This window comes from Dicentrarchus labrax, unplaced genomic scaffold (assembly GCF_905237075.1).
Source record: "Dicentrarchus labrax unplaced genomic scaffold, dlabrax2021, whole genome shotgun sequence".
NCBI classification, from domain to species: domain Eukaryota; kingdom Metazoa; phylum Chordata; class Actinopteri; family Moronidae; genus Dicentrarchus; species Dicentrarchus labrax.
Window position 1 is genome coordinate 4,051,758 of NW_026136706.1, and position 19,724 is coordinate 4,071,481.

The following is a 19,724-nucleotide window of genomic DNA, read 5'->3' on the forward strand; positions in this document are numbered from 1 at the left end:
ACTTGCCAGGTTTCCCGTTGCGCATGGAATTTTTGAAACATGGAATAATGAGAGGTGTAAATCAAGACAGAGAAAATCAGCAGTTTTCATAAATTCTCAGGGGAAGTCAGGGAATATAAGTGAGATTTTAAAAGAAGTCTGTTTTGTGAAAGAGTGGAGCAGAATGCATGCTTACCTCACCTACTAGGCACTTGTAGTTAGTTATGGGAAGTTATGGAGAAGTCAAGGAAAATTATATCTGCACCACAGTGGGAAACCTCACATGAACTTTTGCCCTCTATTTATTCTGTCACTTCTAACAAACCAAACCACATCCTCCTCACAGGAGACTTTTTCAGTTATTTCAGTTATTTGAAGCCACTCAAATTCAAATGTCATTGTCTCCGAGGGCCAAACAAACTGCACTAAAAGAGTAAACACTCTAGAGTCCAAGTAAACTGCCCCAAACATAGCTGATGTGCTTACATCCTAAGTGGATAGAAAAAATAACTTAGAATACAGCAATGGGAGATTAAAAACAGCAAACTGGTGGTAGTATATTCTCTTATGATTTTGTCTCAGTGGGGGGAGAAGGACAAAGATAGAGAGAAGCTATACAAGAAACAATGGAACGGAAATAAGGAAGAAGGAACTTTTATATTTAAATCTTCATTCAGAGGAACCATTGTATTACCATCACCGCTCACTCTTGTATACTGTATGTCAACTGATCCGGTTAGTAGGCTGCAGTGAACAAGGTTTTTTTTACAGTGACATCTCAGTTGAAAACCCACTCAAAAGCATTGTAGTTTATGTAAAAGACTTCACTTTTCAACTTGTTGCATGTAATGTAGACATCTAAAAAACATTTCCACCAAATTCAGCCCTCGTCTTGTCGCCTGCTTCTCTCACCAAACCCTCACTTTGGTGCTCCAACAATAACTGTCAACTTTATTGTCAAATGCAGTGAATTCCCACCAGTGCATTAAAGGCCAAACTCCCCCTGAACAATATGCAGTACAATCATTCCAATTCATATCAAACAAATCCTCCGGTTCCATATAAAAGCCGGCTCCGTGTTTTCTGCCCAGAAAGAAAAAAAAAATCACTTTGACAATGTTTCAGAATTATACAGAGTTATTGAATGACTGAGTAAATCTGATTTTAATACAACAAAATTGTAGATTCCAAACTCAAATGACTCTGTAGGGTCCTAAAACAGCTGGATATTGTAGTAAGAAGGTGGATAAATGTAAATTCAATACTTTAAAGCTGGGGTAGGCAGCTATCCACAATAAATAATAACAACAAAGTGATACGAGGCAGCAGAGAGACAGGTGGAAGGTTTTGCATACGTTTGCACAGGTTTTGCCTGATGCAGCCTTAATAAAGTTTACCGACTTCAGAGACAGATGAAAAAAAGACGAATGGCCACAATCAAAGCAGCAGAGACTAAAATATCTTGACCTTTGGTTTCCAGTATGAGTCAAGCCCCAAAAGAAGCGGATACTACGTTTCTCACAATGTAACCAATAGCGTTTTTTTCAGATTCTTCCTGGTAAAAACCTAGATCTTAAAAATTGCATTCCCCCATTTGTAGTGCAGGCTTTAGGCCATGAATTCACTGTAAAACCAGATAAGTTTATTTAACTCAAAAAATTGTTGAAACTTAATACATCACATTTTTTAAGTAAAACTAACAACATTTTGCAAGTTAAAAAAACATTATTGATCAAGTAACTGTATTAAGTGACACTGACTTAATTTTGGACTTAATGTACTTTGAAAACAAAATACCCAGTAACAATTTCTTAATTAGGAATGTTTCTGTAACTTACAAAACTAAGTTGGTGTCACTTAAAATTAAAAGTTAAATCTGCTTAATCAAGAATATTTAAAAAATATATTTAAAAATGTAAAAATTGAATTTGCGTTCCTTAAACATTTTGATATAATCAGTTTCAACAATTGTTTTGAGTTAAATGAACTTATCTGGTTTTACAGTGTTTGTTGTCTAAAAACAAGCTGAGATAACCCAGATGACATCATCATGACACACATATTTCAGCTCGGCTCGAAGAGGCATCATCATGACCAGCAAACTGACTTTGACGTGTAAAAATGGTGGCGCTCCCCTTTAATGGCAGCGTTGTGAAAGTGCTCAACACATAAATCAGGTGGTGGATTATTCCTCCTCTCACAGCCCGCATACATTACTATCAAACAGAGCTTTCTGGCCTGTAAGTAGCTGTTGTAATTTGAGTTATGAGCCTCCCAACGTTAAGACCCCCCCTCTCTCCCTCTATCTCAGTGTCTCTCTCCCGCCTCCTCTTTGATGCATATTATCTATATGTATGAGTGTACACAACCGGGGCATGTTGCACCTCCCAGAGAGCCTATTCAAATTCACGTTTAAACTGGGTTATACTGGGCTAATATCTGCAAAAACTGTCACAGTGAGAAATGATCTTACTTATTAGACCTCACACGCATCTATTAAAAGAATAAAAGAAAAAAAAAGAAAACAGGAACACTTTGTTCTGGGATTTGCATGTCTCTGTTTTCGCCAGCTTTGTTATACACTCGAGTGTATATCGAAATTAGCCCAGGAACGTTCTTATTCTACTTGCAAGTATTAACATAATGCAGATGTTAATGCTGGACTGCATTACAGCCCACGAAATGATCGATATCCCCTCCACTGGAACAAGATCTGAATGGGAATTAAAAAATCTGAATGTTTAATGCCAAGATCAGTAATAGATATCACTGTAATCTTTTAAATCACTTCTTAAAGTACACTTTTACAGACACACTCTAATAAAGTAAATTGTTTAACCTGCTTTAGTCTCATTCCATGTGCTCCATTTATTTATTCTATAACTCTGGTTTCAATTCATGTCTGGTATTTCATTGTCTGTAAATGGATAAAATCTAGGTTAAGGGACTGAAGGCATTTTCTTACCAATGACCCCTGCGTGTCCTTGAGCAAGGCATTGTCTACATGCCAGAATTGTAAAAGAAAACTGCAGTATGGTTGTGTTAGGCTATTGAGCTTAAGTATTAGAGATACAAGTTCACATTTTCACAATAGCACATTTTTATAATGGTACAATATCAACAATAAACATTACATTTATTGTCACATTAGTTGTCATAACCTTTGCACCGACAGCAGGCTGGCTGAACCCACACACCACAATACCACAAGTGAGTGCATTTTGTTTCTGTCCATGCACATCTTTTCAATATCACTGTAATTTCATATTTATGTCCCGCCCTTAATAAAAAGACAGCGATCCAAAGCCAAAGTATGAGCATCAGCACATTTGTGCAGGAACAGTTTTCACAGTACAAAACACAGTACACAGTTTAATGAGCCTTTTCCCCAGCAGGAACTTCATGAACCCACAATCCTTTTCAGTAACTCTGGTCTGCATTTAGACCGGAGTACTCAGGGTCTGGATTGATGTTGTCTCCTAAATCACTTCCTAGTTTTTTTTAAGGCACTATGTTGCTATTAGTATTAGTATTAGACTGAAGATTCAGACAGTCGAATGGGCAGTGGAAGATAAATACAATGTACAAAGTAGTGAATATGGAGTGAATTAGTATACGACAATAGCTTCTGGGCCATATTCCTTGGCCCCAAACAAGTCCCTGCTCTAGGGGTAGTACTCTCCGATGGCCAAGGAACTATAAAGGGTGCTAATTCTTTCAATGCAATCATGTGCTAAAGCAGAAACAGGCCATAAAACACTCGTCGCTACTTTGGAGTTTCTTCAATGTATCCTTTGCATCCATTCATTGGATGAATTCACACAACAGTAACCTACAAGGAACCACTCAGTCACTCTGTATCACTGTTTCTTCAGAAGTGAGTGACATAGCCATCGTTTTTTAACTCTTTGGACAAATTTAGTATTTTCTTTCTGTTAGCGGTGGAAATGCTAACAGGAAGGCAAAAACTGACCTTTTAGTTCCTGGTTTATTTCCTGAGTTCAGTTCCTGTGAAACCATTTGGTTAAAAAGGCATCAAGGTCACTTTAGCCACTTTAACAGTCCACCGAAGTGCCCCCAATCAGACAGTAACTGCTAGTGTAATATTGATGAAGAGTTGACCAGGTAACACATTCTTCATTAGAAAGTGTAAGTGAATATTTGCAGGACCGAAAGCGTAACGTCACCGTATGTTGACGTGACACTTTGCCTTGCTGGCTCTCGTCTCCGGGTGTGGCCCCGAACACGCCGCCAACAGAGTGTGTGTGGGAGGGCCGGTGGGCTTTAACTCCTGCAGGATGATTGGCAGGTGACTGATCCAGCTCCACCAGACGAAAGTCAAAGTCAAGTCATTAGAGGTGAGGAGGTCCTGTAATCATGCTGGGCTGTCTGTGAGCCCAGACAGCGCCGTCTGCTCCCCAGCTCTTTTTCTCATACACACATACGCAGAAAATACACTTCACATCAATTACATGTCCTTCCCCGCGCGTGTTCTCGGTTGGAAAGAGTTTGTGTGTGTCTAGCATAGATTAGAATGTGCCAGGGCTGGTCAGGAGTAGAGAGAGGATCAATGGTGGAGCTCAGTCAGCCATGGCCGCAGACTGTCAGACACCGACCTCTCAGACTCTCAGCGGATAGACTGGTGTATCAGTAGGTTCTACTACACACACACACACACACACACACACACACAGATATTCTTTATAGCCATTTTTATGTTCACTTTTTTTTTCAGGAGCCACTATAACCATTAACTTCAGAACATGCTGCTTGAAATAAGAAACCTTTCCGTATTAAACAACGGGCTGTCTTGTGTCTACATTTGTTATCTTAATTGTAATGTTTGTTCTTGTTGTTGTGCTGTTTGTTTTCTGGAAGAGTCTTCACTATTTCCTGGGGTATTTTAATCTCACCTGAGCCAATTTGATATTTCTCTTCCCGTCTCTCTCTGTGTGGTGTATTTTTATCCTTATTTTCTTGTCATTACCCTAACATTTTTCTTTACTGTGCAAATAAACTAACAACTAGGCTAAACTCAAATTGACATTGCACTGCTGTAAGAAACAGATTACAGCCAGATGTGTTTTTGCCTTGCAACAGAAAAGGAGACAGATGTACAATTAACAGCAGTGCCTCAGGTGGACGCAGAACCCCAGCCTGTGGGTCTAAATGCTAAGTGCACATCATTTTATGGACATTATGGAGTCCACATAGAGTGGGTGTTGTATAATCCCATTTTTATGAATATCTGCCCACAGTATCCACACAGGGAGGTCAACTTATCACTGCTACTGAATCACACACACACACACACACACACACACACACACACACACACACAAAAAGACCCAACGACCCTCCGACCCATCAGTACTCAGAAATCATTACTACATTATTACATAAGTACTTGTGTAATAATGTAGTCCACTATTATACTCATGTAATGTAATGATTACTACATTATCACAGTACTGAGTAGTCATGGGTCGGACCACACCCATCTTTGATGTGGCCCTGCTACAGACACAAAAGCTGAACAGACAGTGAAAGAACTGAAAAACTTTTTGGTAGTTGGCGCTGCCTCGTGTCTCGAGGACCACATTTTGCCATGATGTCACACACACTCAGACTCACAACGTGAAAACAAAACCAGCCACATGCTGTTGCGGCTGGTAAACATGCATAAAATACATTCTGAGAATTGCCCCTGTGAGAAACTATTGGGGTGTTGGACGGTATTGTTCAGAATCTAGGCAGTTTTGTGGTGTCCATATAGATATGGACCAGTATTATCAGCATGCAAGTGTGAACCTATCGTGACGTCTGCCCCATTGGTGTTATGACCGTTGCAATGTCGGTGTACTTGGTTTCGACTCGCATTTAGCAGCTAAACAGACAGATATTTCTTTCAGGAGTTGGTAGAGACTAAAAGTCCAACAGTTTGTCTTGTATTTTGGTAGCTCTGGTCATCGTAGGGACATCACTGAAAAGGCAGTTTCTCCAGGAAGCTGCGATCGCAACAGTTAACTGATTTCATTGCAAAAAATGCCCCAAAACATTTTTAGATGCATTTTTTTTTAGAAAAGATGACGGGAAATTGGGCGTTTTAGGCCACAACAATAACAGAAGAAGCCTTCAAAATCCTGGAGGGACTGAAGAGGTCGAGCGGGCACAGAAACATAACCAGTAAGACGATCTAACCAACTGATAAAGGTACACCAAATGTATTTGGGCAAGAAAATGAAGGCAGATGATCAATTGTAAACACCCGTTTACAGACCAACTACCAACCAACACTTGCGATTTTACCCCTAAATAAGATGAAGCTAAACTGGGTTTGTTTGTTGCCCAATCTGATCTATTTTTAACGATGTAGCTGCATTTCAAGTTGTCAGAATTACTTTGGGGAGTACAATGTTATGATAATCAATAAAACACAAGTTACTGAATAAACCAAAGTTGTCATAAACCATAGTTTCCCTTTAAGTGTTTCTGGCAGGTGACAGCACAGGATAAATCCTCAATCTGCTCTCACAGTCAATCAGACTTTGTGGTTGCTGTGGCATTGCCCAGAGAGATTTTATTTTTAATCCAGGCACAATTTATGACAAGAATCTGTTAGGTTTTTTAAGATGCAACCTAATTTGAGTGAAACAACTTTTCTTTGTAAGATCCGCAGTGGAAAAGTGCCCAGATTCAAGAAACACAATTCCGATTCTGATTCACAGTTTGTTTGTTTATTAGAGAGTTTTGGTAACCTGTCATTCCATCATCATCTGTCTCCTTTTATCCATCAGCCCTTATTTGTCTGGCGTTGTTTTCCTCATTGGCTCGGATAAAACTCTCACAGTTTTCCTGGAAGACGATTGAAACCCGCATTTGCAGCCGTCTGGGTGCGGTTATTTGCGAGAGCTTTGGAGTCTGAATAAAGCCCGACATCCTTGGGGTAAACGCGCCACAACTCTCCGAATTACTCTCAGTGGAGCGGCTCCACGTTTTGTCTCGTGGGTGACATCACACAATGAACTTTGGCTCCTGAGGACTGCAGCTTGAGTTGGGGTTGGAGTTGTTTATGTACTTAATAAAGACTGAGCTCAACACAGTAATGTATGCCAACCCAATTTGAGGATTACTTTTACTTTAATGTAGCACAGTCATTGCACATAGGCTCTAGGGATTGTGACATATTACTCTATAGGATTACACTGACTCAGATAGGCTACACAACACTGACGATAATATTTATAGTAAGCTACATACAGTATATGACCATATCATTTCATGGCTGTACCTCTTTAAGCACACATCAGAGAAGATACAGCCTCCGGCATCGGGGACTGAGCTGTATGTAAAGTTATTCATGCATAATAAATGCACGCAATGAGATAAAGACATAAAACCCCATCTTCTCATTCATCATTCTTCCGCTCTCCTTCTTTGTCCTTTGCAGCCTTTTATTTCTCTTCTTGTAGCATTCTGTTGTAGCCTTTGTTTGCTACGCTTGTTGGATTTCTTTATTTCTGCATTTTCTTTCTGCCTGTCAGGGCTGGATTATCAACAACGAAAAAGAAAGTGTAGGGACCACAAATAGCCTCGGTTTACTCAGTAGGAACTGGTTGTACGTCATTTGATGAATTGAAAATCTGTTGCAGAGTTTGAACCATTAAAGCACAGTATCGATCCATGTGGGTTCTGCATTATTACCTTATTACTTTAGGCTTTATTTTATAGAAGATAGAGTTCCTGAAAGATAAAACTTCTTCTAACTTATTGCCAGAAACTTTAAAAGACCAGTGTGTAGCATTCGGTGGCATCTAGCAGTGCATATTGCAGATTGCACAACTTGCGTCGGTATTTGACGATGTGGGATTGAACAGGCGTGGCAGAAGGAACTACGGTGGCTGCAAAACTCATATTAAGGTAACAAAAACACAACCATTCTTATTTTCCAGTGATTATACACTAATGAAAACATACCATACAATATTATATTCAATTTCTTCCAATAGATCCTCCTAAATGTTACGCACTGGGCCTTTTAAAATATGATTTGTTGCAGTCATGTATTCTCCAAAACCTTGTCATTTTTCAAGGATGCCTGTAAACCTGTTACAGCTATGAAGTGAAAATCAGAGAAAGGCCTTTATTAGAAGTGTAGCCTAACATAATAGTGACAAGTTAGCACGTTGGCAACACTGCTTTAAGGCCAGGTCACACCAGAAAAATGTTTATGGCAAATTTCATTTTAATGGAATTGCAGCGTTCCGTGGATTCTCGTCAACCCGCAGTAATTGAGTCAACCCGCAGTAACCAGCCCTTAATACTGGGAACCCACTGGGATCTCTCACAATCCCAAAACAGGAATCCTTTGCCCGCAGGGGCACTAATAGGTCGATCCAGACATGCTTTTTTTTTACATTACAAGATATCCTTCCTCCATCTCATCTTTTTCCAAATCTACCTCATCTCCCATCTTCACTGTCCGCCATGAGTCCGCTCATTATTCCACCATAATATCCAATCGTCCGTCTCCCCGCTTGTGATTAGCGCTGCATCCCAGCTCATCGTGTGCGCGTGTGAGACACCTCATCATCAGCCAATCATACGGATCAGTGCCGATGATCCGGCTGAAGCGTGAGGAAAGAAAAGCAAGCTATTGTTTTTGGACTGGCTCCTCCTTTCTATCTATCTCCACCACAATGGTCCAAACCTGTCACTGACGCTTTTACTCTTTGAGCCAAAAGAGCTAATTCATCCATTTATATGTATGTATGCAAAACCCCCTTCCACTCTGCCATTAAAACAATGCAAATGAAATTGAGTTGCTTTGTTAATTTTTCTCTTTTTCTATATCCCCAAAATCCTCAGATAGATGTGGATCTGAACCTTTGTGCTGTAGTCATGCGCCACCGAACATCAGGAAATAAGAAAACCAGTGTGAGCTGATAAGACTGACAAAAGAGGTCCATGATCTCAGCAGCAGGGACGGAGAAATCACTGCTGTAGCCAGAAATAGTTGGGCTGAGAGAAAATAGGGACAAGGTGAGATTGAACCTGGATTTAACATCACAATTGTTTTCGGGCGATGGAAAGAATTCTGAATCACAGAAAGACACTGACATATAATACTGAGACTCATGAGGCCTTTGATGAGGGTATAATTAAATAATACAGTATTAAAGACTTTGACCATTATGTACTGGCAACCAGAACAAAAATATCGGTTATACTGTATGTCGAAATAATAATTTGCTCCCCCCCCCCCACACACTTCTCTAAAGTGGAGTAGCAGAGAATGACGTCACACTCCCTCTACCTGTATTACTATCTCAGCCTCTCTGTGGTTTATTTACACAGCCGGTCTGCTCCTAGGGAACACTGTTAGGGCCCTCTGCACAAGTCAAGCAAATTTTATTTATATAGCTCTGTATCACAAATGACAATGTACCTTAAAAGGGCTTTACAGTCTACACCCTGTATGTATGAGTCTTAGACTCTTTTTGGAGAAGGAAATACAACAACGGAGGATTGACCCCCCTCCAAGGACTGATAAACAGGAAATACATGTGTACAGAATATCAGACAATATCACAATATAAACAAATGTTGATGACAAAAAAATAAATGCAAAAAAAAATCTGTTAACTATTGTGAATGTAAAGTAAATGATTGTCTACTTTGGATCAGTTTTGCTTCAACCACAACAAAATAGAAAGACTGCATGCATATTAATACTATACAGTTAAGTCAAATGTCCTCGAGTTCTCCCCCCATGTTCATTTTACTGTTTGTATAATGTTCTCTTTTTGATGCCATATCCTCTAAATTTCTGGAAATTTCAGGAAACATCTGAGTGTAGAAAATTGCTATGTGAGAGAAAAAAAACAAAATTTGAACAGGACCAAGTAATAACAAACTGTCACCCTAAACTGATGATTTCAGACAGGAGACGAGAAAAGAATTGAAAAAAGTAGGTGGTAAGGAGGAAAGAAGTAAAGAGGAGGTGGGAGGGATTTTCTCTTTTGTCTTGATCGCATTAGAAGTGGAAGAGGAGGTGAAGGGATATGATTATGTGTGGAAAGAGTAGCATGAGGTACGTTTTGAAAAGATGAGTTTTCAGCCTGGGATGAAAGAATGGGGAGTGACTGCAGTGCTGACTGGAGTAAGAAGGTCAATCCACTTTCGGAAATAAGGGGGAGAAGAAGACCGGGAAGAGCAGGGAAGTGAAAGCTAAGCAGTCGGGCCACGGCTCGAATAGCATTCCTTCTTTCTCAATGCTGTGAGATGATCCTCTCCGAGGTGATGGAGATTAGTTTTGGAATGGTGATGGGGTGAGGAGGTATTTCAGACACTTTATGCTGCAATCCAATTTTTCTTCCCCCTCCAAAACCGCAATGCAGTGGTCACATTCAATTTCAAAAACACCGGTGCCCAACCAGCAGCTTACAGAAAGCCTTTAAATAATGCCATCACATATACACTGCCATTACATTTCACATTTTCCTCCACTCCTTTTAATATGAAATAGTCACATGAATGCCACAGTGGTTCCATGGAAGCCATCAACCTTTAAACAGAGCCTTTTTTCAGTTAGATTCTGGCTGTTTTGGCCCATTAACTGAGAATCATGCATGTGATATTAGTGCAGTCCGCCTTTCAGCCAGTCATTAGCTTTCCATTCACGGAAAGAACAATGTTCAAATCAACTTGATGGAACTTGACAGTTGCATGGAATAGTTAAACTACCACTGTGAACATGCATTTCTTACCAAAAGTACATTACTGTTACCATCAGGGAACAGTGAGTAATTACCCCAAGGGCGCCCAAAAGCCCCAGGTTCCATATCCATTGGTTGTATGTCATTTCATTAATTGCATCATTAATCAATAATAAGTATTTTTGGGAAATACGCTCATTTGCTTTTTTGTTGAGTTACATGGGAAGATTGATACCTTTAAAAAAAAAGAAGGAATCTGCCTCCCAACAACTGTAATGCTCAATAATTAACATGTTGTATCTTGTTTGTTTAATCTGTGCAATCCAAATGTAAAAACAACCAGCTGTGGTTTAATGGGGAGTGACTCACTGAAACTATTTCAACCCGGGTTCAGTGACTTACTAAAGTCTTGTTGTGACCATGATGTTGCAAGGCAACCAACAGAGATTCCAGGAAGTAACCCCAAAATTTCACCGAGCGTTTCGTAGGCGGAGCATCTTGTCTGCCAGACGCTGTTTACTTGTGTATTTTGTCCTTGAAAATGGTACAAAATTGATGTTTCTCTCATTAAAATCTCCTCTGACTGATTGACTGGTGCCACAATGTTGAGTCTGCATGTGGTATTTTATTTTGAAAATTGACTGGATCCTCTATGCTGCTCGAGCATTGTCTAGAATTGTCTAGAACCCGTGGTCGGTAACTGTCCCAGCCACAAAAGTTTCCCCCTCCTTCCCATTTATGCTGAGCTAAGCTAACTGTCTTCTGGCTCCATTTTGATGACAAATGAACTCTTGTCAAAAAACGTAGTTGTTTCTATATGTTTTTCCAAAAATGTCACAATACTCTAAGGCGTACACCCTCAGATGAGAAAAGTCAGTCATATGTATGATGCCAGTTTAAGGCCTTTATTAACACAGTTAAACCTCTGACCAGGTAATGTGATTACAGTGTAGGAGTACAGGTTGGTTTTTAGTGGGAAACACGGGGGCCAAAAAACAAATTTGCAATATATCCCCCCTTGCAAGTTCATCCAGCAGTGATTGTTGCAAGCACAGCGTTGAAACTAGATAAATGGTTAGATTAAAATAGAAAGAACAGAACAAATATCAGCCCACATGTATCGTAGAATATGCTGGTATCTGCCTTTGTGTCTATCATAAGTCAGGTAGAAAATATATTGCTGAAATGTCAACTTTGCAGGAAGTCGGATAACTAGCTCATCCACTGAGATTCAAAAGGGTTTCAAAATCATAAAATGTTCAAAGGAACAAAAACTCTCCCCCCTGCAAAAAGACCCCGACCAAAATCTCCAACCCAGCGACAGCAATGTGAGTGTGTTTCACCAGTGGGACAGCAACAGAGCACAGTGAACTTCAAACAGTGCACTGGTGGGACCGATATGGTTCTAATGATGCTGGTGTGACCCTGCCAACAAAGGTAGCTGAGCAGTTCAAAGTAAGGAGAGTCCCATGACAACAGGATGACTGACAGCTCCGGGCTTGTTGTGGACGGCGGGAGGGATGGAGTCCTGCACCGATGCACCCCTTGATTGGTTGTCAGTGAGCTTGATTGACATGTGCTGGTGACATGGCTTCAGCTCAGCTTAATGTCCCACCTTTAGATATCAGAACCATGAGATTTGACTGGTGAGATTGTCTTTAAAACCTAAGGGTTTGGTTAATAAACCAGACTCCATAGACAAAAACAATAATTTTATCTTGCTTATCATCTTATCGTCTTAACATCGTAACAACCACAAACTGGTTTGGTTCAAAATAATGTACATGCACTAACGTGTACACAGCGACACGGCTAAAGGGCGTGTGACGCAACTCTCTGCTGAGGACAACTCCACTGTATCTTTACATAGCAAACAGTTGTTTGCTTCTATTTTAATGTTTTAAATCTCTTATATAACCTTTAAGGAATCACTGCATTACTCATTTGAATGCCTGAAGAGACCTGTGTTCACATTTGCATGACAAGGCGCAAAGTTGTTTAATGACTGCTGCTTCTCCGAAACAAAAGTAGGATAGTAGTATGTTGTCATGCCTCTTAAGTAGTATTGTATTGGAGCCTTCAGGTATTTGAAAAAAGTCATTTTGCCTGATAATAAGAGGCTCAAGAGCCTCATTTTTCCATTATAATGTGAATGTGGCATTATGGAAGGAGGGGGAGGTGGATGGTTGGGTCAACAAAGCATGTGACTTGGATTCCATGTGACTTAGACCATTGTCACAGTGTCATAAAACACTTAGTAACATGCATATTAAATAATATATACACTATGCTGCGTATGTATATATGCAACCATATGTAGCACAATGTGGTTGCTATTGTTTGCTTTTTTCCCAAATCACAATCTTTTCCTAACTTTTACCCCATAGCACCTCTGTTGTATTAGGATGGCAGAAATCTCAGGTACAGGCAGGTATCTCAACACAAGACATACAGTTTGCATGCTTGTATACCATTAGAAGGAAGTGAAATGTATGATACCGAGTGAGACGAGGAATTCTATGAGTCATTATATAAATCTTATTTAGTCGCTACTAAGAAATGATCACACAGCTTCCTGTAAGAAGATACTGGTGTTGCTGTGTTCATCACTATCAAAACACAGGAAATCTGGGAGTGCCCCTCCTTGTAGAGTTTCACCATGTCACACACATGTGACATTCAAATTACAAAATGACATGACTAAATCTGTGACTAAATGGCGGTTGATCAAAATGACGGAAACAGAACATGGAGGAGGAAATTACGGACAGACTGGGAAGAGGTACAGCCAGTTAAAGAGGCAGGGTGAGGGGATTAAGTGATTCCAGAGCTTTTTCTTTTGTCCTGTTTTCTACACGTAACAGTGTGAGCCATGGATGCTAACACCTTCCATTCATCCACACAAAGGACAGGGGTGGAGCTGGCTGGCTGGCTGTACAATACCAGCGCAGAGCCAACAGGTGAGGGAGGCTCTCCGTTCAGGGAATGGAAACACATTTTTGAGAAGTGTGTGTACATTTGCGGTCATTGGTTTAAGGTGTTGGCTGTATTTACATACCTCTGCAGCATGTCAACAAGGTCACCACCCAAAGTTTATTAGTAGCAACAGTGGGTTTGTTATACTGAAACTGTTTGGAATGTATGGATTACAGTGTTCATATACATGTACTGTTGTACTTTAACACTGAGCTAAACCTGAGCTCACTCATCATTATATCTTTTATTCAAAAAGTCCTCTTAAGCAAGGAGTAATAAATCTAGTTATATTCTCTATTTTTATTATTGTCAACAACTCCAATGAAAATACCATAACTAACATTGAGTGTATCCAAATAACAAGAATTGTGTGTATCCAAAGCCTGATATATCTTCCTGTGCGACACAGAGCTTCATTGTTGTCCAAAAACGATTAAAAACACATGGTTTTCATTACCACGAACATAGGCACTGCAGTAATAACAATATAGAATAACAGCAGCCTTATCATTAAATTAAGTAAAGGAAATTGCATTGTAAATTGGTAATTTTCTTGACATTTTATGTTCAAACTGAGCCTGGTAAAAGTCAGAAATGCTACTTGTACATAAGTAAACTAAAAAATTAAAGCATCTCACTCTATTTAAAGCTGCACTAATCAATAGTTTTATATTACTGTAACAAGGAATCAAATACTTACATGCAATGTGAAAGGAATAACTCATAGTGACGAACCAAAAGTTTGCAATTCCCCTCAGCTATAAGTAGCATTTTAGCATCTTTTGGCTAATTATTTTGGTTTTAGGGCCCACAGTGTTAATATTTGGGTTCTGTATCACGGCTCTCATCAACCCCATATTCCATAAACCCACTATACACTATACCTACCCTCTAGTAAATGACAGGTAAAATTAGGGACTAGCAGGTGAACATTGTGTAGCATTTAGCTGCTACACTAAGAGACAGATATTTTTTGAAGACAAACAATAACTGTTAATATTGCTCTGTATCGGCTGGATGTGTAAATAATTCTTTGCTAACGGATTTATCGTAGCAACTTGACATGGTGACAGTATGTCAATGTGTTTCCAGCAGCTTAGTCCGCTGACCCCAAGTTTCCAAAAATCAATAAATGCAGCCCTAAAGGTGCAAAACATCATCCTCTGTCCCTGTAAATGCTATTTGTGATTCTTTCCTCTCTTTTCAGACTCCTTTGTGTGTGTGTGTTTGAATTGTACTTCCCTAAAGAAACCAAATAACATGTGGAGAGACATGAAAGAATGCAGCAAAACTTGACTGATCTGTGTTAATACGAGCAGCCTGAGGACCACAAACATGTGAAATCCTCATTGATATGATGAATATCTCCCACGTGAGCACACCCACGGATAGAATCCATATTCCCTGGATGAGTCATGCATCAGGAATCCAGAGTTTCTGTGTGGATTAACTTCTTAATTTAAGATGTTGATGCACCCTTCTGCCTTATTTGTTTACTTCCTCCACATACCAGAAACTGGGATGGAATGCCACATTCACCTGACACAACCGTGTACGCATGATTGAGTAATTAACTTACTCATCAGAGCTTATCTGAGCACACGAGTCCAGTGTTTCTCTCACGTCTTCTCCCAGCCCGCGAATGCTGCAGAGGAACATCAAACACAACTGCACAACTCGGATCGCACAGGAACGTTCCTCAGTGGTCGACATGAGTACATAGTATTTTAAAGTTTTATTATTTTAGTATGCATTTGCAGTTGTTTTTCTTTTTTTTTCATACTTCCAAAACCAGACATGTAGAGTATGTCAACACACCCAGGTCTGCATTCATAGCAGCCTCCAGAGAGATTCTATCGTACTCAAACAACTCGAACCAAAGTCCCAGCGGTTGTCTTCCCACCAAAGACGTAATCAACGTCGACACAGGAACCTCCTGGGCATTTAAGACACTAACCCTTGGGTTCTGAACAATGTTAAATTACAGACATGTGGAGAGAGGTTAAGGGCCTAAAAACCTGACTACTCCCCGATGATAAACTCTTCAGCCTCCTCAAAACGAAAAACCCATTAAACACCCGCAACGCCTCGTCGCCTCTCAACAGCACTCCGCGGTCCAAGGCATGAAAGCGAGGGAGATAAAACGGAAACATTAAATAGGAAAAACATCAGAAAGTTTTCTCCCTCCTCTCCCTCTCCTCTTCCTCATCAAAGTGTGCAAGCAAGATGCGAAGAGATGACGGACCACCGCGAGAGAGTGAGCGATGGGAGGCTCACAATTTGTTTTCTCTTTTTGTTTCCTGCTTTTCTTTTTCATCTTGGCTTCTCAGGCAGTTTTTTTTTCCTGATAAACAGTCAAGAGCTAAGCTCCAGTGCCGTGAAGATATTTTCATTTTCAGCTGCAGCCTCATAAACAGAGGGCTGTGAAGACAATGTGGTTAGAAATGATGAATATATAGCCAGTGGCTTTAATATCTTTAATATTCGCCATGGATGTGGCAAAGAATAGAACTGTATTAGATAATGATGAAAAAGAAGAAAAAAAAGATGGCGTGTACTTTTCAACTCTGAGGTTTTGTGCTCCACTAACTGCAGGTTTTAGCCATAATTCTTCTCTTAGGACTAACAAGGCAGCTTTTTACACTTACGGCCTCATAGTTTCGAGGTGCTGAATGTCAAATACTGGGGTCGACAAAATATCAGGAAGCCCTGCAATGCAGTAATCCATCAATGCAATGAAACCACATAAGGCTCACAGGAATAGTTCAGCATTTTGGGAAAGGCACTTATTTGCTTTCTTACTAAGAGTTAGATGAGAAGGTCAATACCACTCTCATATCTGTTCAACTTTAGCCAGAAACCAGTTAGCTTAATTTACAGTTGCCAATTTTCTGAAATTCAAATAAGGAATGGAGTGGAAGTATGCATGATGAATTAGCCAAGAAGGACAGTTTCTGGATCAACATCCCACGTTGCGTTCCTGGGTTGCACCAATCAAAACCATCTGACAAGCTCCAACTACAGTGGACCTATACAAAATATTTGATGTTTTTTTTCCCTTCGCTATTTATGTAATCTTTTTTTTTTTTGCTGGCAGACTTCGGCTCCCTTAGGACATAGGTTGTAGGTTCCAATTTTTTTAAATATAGCACGGCTGTCAGGCGTATGGTAAAGCTTGAGTCATTTGAGTAGGTTGTTAGTGAAACATAACATGACAGACCTGTCCTTATAGTCTTATTGGAATATCCCTTTGCATAGATCTGACCTGAATTGATTTTTAAAAATAAGGAACGAACCGCGTCCAGTATCAGTTCGATACGTTTTAGTTTTCACTTACGGGATGATTCCTTATTTTACGGGACAATTGGCAACCCTGACACACACTGAAAAAGGGGAAAACAGCTAGTTAACCTGTATAAAAGAGTGTATGAAACAATCTGTTTCAATCTTCTCATCTAACTCTCAAAAAGCATATTTCTCAAAATGTCAAACTACTATTTTTAGGTCAGGGTATGCTTGAAACTAACTAGTTTGTATGGCGTGTCATGCACGGTCAGAAAGATGGGTTTCAATTTCTGTTTGTCAAGCCAACAAGCACTTTGTGTGAATCATACTGACTGCTTTAGAGTGGAGTAAATTACATTGTCCCAGAGGGGAAATCTGTCTTGGGCACAGCGCTACAGTCCGTCGCTTCACATCACAAAAACATGAGACGTGTTTGACGCGATCCTAGACAGTTACTTTACACTAGTTCTATATATCTGAGGGCTTCTGTGTACGGTTGCATTATACTGTCAGGTGCTTCTGTTATTTTGTTGGCTCCTTGTGCTGTTTTTGGATAGCACAAGGTTCAATTTATTCATCATGGAAATTACAGTGCTCCCATCCTTATCATCAAACGCTGATTGGAGCCACAATTACAGCAAACAGAAGATATGGCCTAAAAAGAGAGTTAAAAACCAGAGTACATCTTAAAAAAACACCTTTTCTGATAGTCTGATGCCTCCAACCTTGCTGCTCGATTTTAATACCCAATTCAGTGGTTCTCTCTTTCTCAGAAAGCAAATACAGACCCAGTGACCTAGTGTTGATGCTAAAATAAAGCCAAGACTCTGACCGCCCTAATCTACACTTGGACAAGAATGCTGGCTAGCTGATGCTTGGCCGTCACAGCTATAATCTTGCCTGTTGCTCCATATCCTGGCGTGCAGGCTCTTTGGCTGTACAGAGAGCTATGGTGGCGAGATGATGGGCTATAAGAGCTGATTTGGTGGCTGGCTGACTGGCATTAACAAGCTATAGTGGAAGGGATGCCTGGCCTGCTATGGATGTGTCTCTGCCTGGCTATATTTTGGCAGGTTCTCCTGACTCACTGGCAGTATGGCTGGTTATACGGGCTAGTTGCCTGGATATATTGGCTGACAAAACAACAAGACTGACTCACCGGCTTAGTGACAATTTGGCCCTTTGCTGGTTCTGTTTCAGAGAGCAACCATCATCCCACTGATAGGAAACAGGATCCCTTAATCACTGGCTCCATATTACATCAACAACGAGTGGGCCACGCTACACACAGCAGACACACCTTCGCCTCTCTGTGTTCTTGATACTGACTGTGTTGTAAGACTACATCAATCCTTGGTGTTGCAAAACTATGTGGACACCACCGTCCACTTCCTTTTGTCTAAAGCTGGTTTACTGGTTTTGGCATTCCACCGATTTTCCACATCAGTTTAATTTACTCATCATGGGGAGTATTCGGCCTGTGAAAACAGAATAATGTTTTGATGTTGATGTCATTGGGGTTATCTTGGAGACTGCACCTTTTTAATGGAAAGCCTGTGTGAGAAACTAGTGGTCTGCATGGACCTAAAACTGAGACCCAAACCCTTCATTGTAGTTTCATTTCTATCATGATATTGGATGGAAATTGGAGATTAACACTCAAACAAAGGCCCCCAGGACTCAAACCGGGGGCATTGTGGCTAATCAGGATGGTCTCCAAGATCCTGACTTATGCTGCCAAATTTGAGAACAGAATTTGACCAAAGACCAAAAAAATTAAGCATAGCGTTAGTTCAGGCAGGCCACAAAGTCAAGCTCAGCTCTCAATTCCGGCTACATCAGCTGATCACAGCTAAACACATCAGCTGATGGCTCAGCTGATTCCTCCTAAGCTTCCTATTGGAAAACTATACATAGTCATGTGACAGCTCAGCTGATTCCCTCAAGCATTCAATTGGCAAATATCATTCATGGCGCCTTATTTAAGCTGCTTTAGCCTGCCTATCTTTGCTGTTTTCTCTGCAAGCCATTTTGCAACCCACCTCCACCCAAGCTCCTCCTTTTATGTTGTATCTAATTAATCAATGTCATTTTCTGATTGCCATTGATGCTTGCTCTGTTTTGTATGGGGGGGGGTCTCTGCTGCTGCTCTCCTTGTCTTAAACTTTTCCATGTATGCACACCTTAAGGTTTTCCACGTAGGCATGTGGAAGGACAAGGAGGTCCCTGAACAGAGCCATACTGCCATATCTAACATTCTGCTTTGGAATAAAAGTTATTTTGACAAAAGTGGTCCTGACTGAACTATGTTTTGTCTTAATTTCATCTATGACTGATTGTTAACTCGCCCACTCTTCCCACTTGGCACTGCACATCTACACGTCTGAACATATGGAAACAGACAATTGGCATAGTCAGAGAGACAGATTTCTTAATAAATTCCATGAAAATATATTATTGATATATAACTTGTTGTTTGGACCCATCAGGTGTGAGTCAGGTAGTAGAACTCGGGACATGGAGTTTTAAAGACGTGGGTATTTACTGTCCTCACGAAGCAGTTGGATTGCAAAATCACAAGATCATATGAGAATCCATCTTGCCAAGCTTCAATCCTTGCATAGTACTTCCGGACCAATGAGTATCCTATGAGGCAGTACTGGCAGATAAAGGAGTGGGCAGTTACATCAGAACTATTTCTTCATTGAAAGAAGAAAACTTGATTTCACTCTTCTCCTGACTGGACTCTGTAAGTTTGACTACCTT